Genomic DNA, 4,184 nt, shown 5'->3' on the forward strand with positions numbered 1-4,184 from the left:
ATGTAGCTGAGTCCTACAAATTCCTGCAAATTACCACTAAACTTGTCAAGATCTGTCAAAGCAGATACAAATCTAAATGTTGCAACACTCCAGCCCCCCGGGGACTGAAGTTAGAGACTCCTAGTTAGAAGGTTCATAGTTGTGCATAGCGTTGGTATAAAACTACTGCTCCATTTTTAATATTGGAGTTTGTTTACAGTAGCATTTTATTTGTCTCTTCCAGCGCCTGTTTTTAAGCTCCATATAATCTGGATTTAGATTATATTATCATACCAATAGAGCCTTCTAAGGTCAGATTTCAAATGATCATGCACATTTTTTTAAGCTAAGATTTTCAAACAGATAAAGGTACTGAAGGGTTAATAAAGCCTTTTTAGGCCTCCAGACTAAAATATTTCCTCAATGCACCAGATAGTATTTAAAGCTGATTTATATATATATATACCCTGGTAAAAAAAAAATGTGCTTTATTGTATTTCAAGTATATTCATATTTCCTATAGTTTACTGAAAATGTACTTAGACAAATTGTACTTTTTGTAAATATATAAAAAGTATACTAACATTACGCTTTCATGCTAATACTTTTAACACACTTTAACATAATTACACTATGTTACACTTTATAGAAATATATTATTAAAAAAGTATACTTTAAGTGAAAGTTATGTGTAATTTCTAAAGTGTACTTATTTTAAATTTGTTTTTACATATATTTTTGCTATATTTTAAATTGTATGCTCAAAGTTGTCATTGTAACGTACATTGAAAGCATATTTTAAAAGTACACATTTTAATATCGACACTGTAATATTAAGTTTGAGTGCATTTTAAGTTACATTTGAATCTAATTATGAAGTGAAGTTATATACGCTTGTACTTCAGGTAATTCTTTTGGAAAGTGTTCAATAGTATAACTACAAAAATGCACTTAAACCCTATTATGCAATTTTGTGCTGTGTGTAAAGTACACAGATAGCAATTATTGCAGTTGTTATGTAATGTTTAATAAGTTTTGAAAAAGAAATATGATACAATACATCTTACACACAAAACCACATTGAACAAAACACTAAATGTTCACTTCAAAAGTACAGGTGCACAAAAATGTGTGTTCTGCTGAAAAGCAAGTGGTTTAAAGCTGGTGCAGTGCTACATTATGATCTAACAAATAGCATAACCCACATTGCAACAGAAAAGTTAATACTGGCCAAATGCAAAAGAAATAAACTTAACACATTACAATTGTCTCAAGTGTTCAAAAAAGAACATTTCATTAGTATTGTTTAATGGATCAAAGCAGGGCTACTGCAAACAAGACCAATTGGTGAGTGCACATATTTAAAAGTCGCTGACAGCACTTCATGCATATAGGAGTGATATGTGGAGGTTGTTTGGCCTTGATGTCTGTAAAGTAGTAGCTCCCCAAGAATTTTAGTCTTGGGGAGTTTTTGGTTCAGTACTGATATCAGAATTCCCATAGACTTTGAATGCACCACACCTGCACAGCAGTTAGTCACGGCTCCTCCCTGCTCAGAGCTAGCGTGCTTTTCTTTTAAGGCCTTGGTCTGCATGGAGAGAGGTAACTTTCAAAACATTCCCATTTGGTTTTGAAATCTTAAGATATCTGTATAAAACGCGATTTTGATTATTATATTTGTATTGTAGAAACAGGAGATGTAATCGGTTGAGCAGGAAGATTTGCTGTATTATTGTGTTGAAGAATATCCTGGTGAGTTCACATGAACCTGTGAATGAAATATATATATTTTTTGAGATGTAAAACCAGTCAGGATATAATGTTTTGTAATATATGTAATTTTACTAGCTCTTTTGATTTATTGAATGCATTAGCACAGTGAGAAGGAGGCTAACACACCCCCCATGTGCTCTTCTAAAAAAGAAAATGCACTTTCAAGCTAGCTACATCTTGTGTGATGTTGCTGTAAAACCCCCACAAGGGGTTAACGTAAAATTAACCCTTCATAGGTGTCCTGGATTGTTTTTTCCAGATACAAGTATTGACTACTGACCATAATGATTTCTTAGACAGTGAACCACATGTAAATTGATAATTTTACTTTATATTTTTGTCTGTATAAATGTGGTAAAAACCAATTTATATTATGGTGATTACATGATTTATTTTCCAATTGAAGTAATTGCTCTGCACATTTGTGTGCAGGCTGTTTTTTTTTTTACATAGTTGCAGAATCTGCTGTTACAGCTGAGCGGTTCATTGTATGGACTGGACTAGACTCCACCAGAGATGTTGATGCAGAATGTTCCCAATGTGAATGCCATCCGGTTCCCTGGAGGGTGGTAGGAAAAACAAGGAAACTTAAGGATTTTTCTTCCCTTTCTTTCTGCGGATTCATAATTTTTTTCTTTTCTGAGATCTCTGACAATTTTTGTTGTTACTTTGTTTAATTTTTTTGATCAGATCTGATAAAACCACTTGATGCATCAGATTTATTTAAATTCAACTGAAATGGACAATTTTTTTTTCTGGTGCACTTATGGACCCTGGTATATCATACTGATACAATTTGTCAGACTTTTCTGATGTACTGCTCAAAAATACTATGAATTTACAGTATCTCTCTGTTTGGTTAACAGACGCTGTTCTTCTGGAGTTTCCGTAGACAAGTGTCTCTGATGTGCGCACGGCCATCAGACGAAAATGTAACAATGAGCAGTTCAGCCAAAAAAAGGAAAATAATGTGTGGTGGGCGTGTTTTTGTATGGTGCGAGGGTTTAGGGGTGCAATAATAAGGAATGTTGTTTTTCATTGTTCAGTATTCCTCTGCGTTCTTTAAAGTTTATTTGTAATGTTTAGGTCTGCTGCCTGAAATTGACATATTTCTACAAAGTGTACTAAAGTACCAATATTTGAAAATGTGTTGTAAGTTTTATAATGAAAATGGTTAACGTCGATATGTAAATGTTTATACATTCTGAGATAGTACAAGTTATATTATTTGTAATGTACTATAATTTGGACATGTTTCAAATACATTAAAGTATATTTTTTCATCTGCACGGAAGTATATCCACAAGTCTTTCAGCATTTAGTATACTGTTAATACATTTGCAAGAATGTGCAAGGTAGAAAGTAGTATAGCAATGTAATGATAAAGTATATTTACTATTAACTGCAAAGTATGCTTTTTTAGTAATTGGAATAAGCCAACAGTATAATTAAGCATATTATTACCACAGTAAGAGTATATTAAAAGTATAAAGCTTATATATTTTTAAGACACTAACAAATCATTTTTAATGTAGTTATAATACAACCATAGTGCACTTTAATTTGACTAATTAAGCATATATTAGTACATATAAACTCATATACTTAAAGTATACAAAATATACTTTAAGTTGTTCCACTTTAGCACATCAAAGTACACTAAATACACTTCAAGTTGAGCTTGTCCACAATTTAATTACAATTAAAATATATTTAGTACAAAATTAGTTGTTCCAAAATAGCATCCTTCAAGTTAACTAATCATAAACACACTTAAAGTATAGTAATGATTAGTGTGCCTTCAAGTACACAAAAGTATGCTAAATTTTAGTACACTTAGCACATTTATTTTTCAGCAGGGTATATTGTGAATATTGTTGTGAATTAATTATTACCCCTATCTAGGTACTGTCCTGTAACTTAATGCTAAGTTTATGTTTGAGGGGTTTGTGTTGGCTTTTTTTTTCTCCCTTTTATGCTGGAGTACAGGGCGCAGGGTCAAAGGGTAGGTGATCAGCAACCACCATTATGGAAACCTGAAACCTTATCCCTACAGCTAGTCCTACATGGTAACTCCCTGCATAGATAATTAGCTGATAGGTATGGTTTCTGACTGAAGGAATCTTCCTTGAATAGTTCTACATTATTCAGCTGGTTAATAAGTGTAAGCGAACCAATATTGAAGATGTACTCTGAATTCCCTCTTAGTTGCTTATTTACAAAGAGAGATCGGACATTATTGAAGCTATTGTGAAGATGCACTTTTCTAAGGTATCAATAACCTACTATCTTTTTTTAATGTAGGCCTATGACACCTTGCACAGGTATTTAATATTCTTTGTCAAAACAAAAGATTTAGGGGGACTTCATGAGATGGAGAGACAAAAATTAGTGAATAACTGAAGTGGAAAGAAAATTGTACAATAAAGCTT

The 4,184-nt window shown here is 32.5% G+C and overlaps 1 long non-coding RNA gene across 1 annotated transcript; it reads left to right on the forward strand.

Moving 5' to 3' along the window:
* Positions 1-807: 807 nt before the first annotated feature.
* Positions 808-2,712, forward strand: LOC119787982. The gene is made up of 4 exons (XR_005281404.1): positions 808-1,581; positions 1,668-1,731; positions 2,185-2,321; positions 2,619-2,712. It is a non-coding gene; the product is annotated as an uncharacterized LOC119787982 (long non-coding RNA).
* Positions 2,713-4,184: the final 1,472 nt, after the last annotated feature.

Source organism: Cyprinodon tularosa, unplaced genomic scaffold, assembly GCF_016077235.1.
Source record: "Cyprinodon tularosa strain WSP-4 unplaced genomic scaffold, ASM1607723v1 ctg307, whole genome shotgun sequence".
Classification (NCBI taxonomy): Eukaryota; Metazoa; Chordata; class Actinopteri; order Cyprinodontiformes; family Cyprinodontidae; genus Cyprinodon; species Cyprinodon tularosa.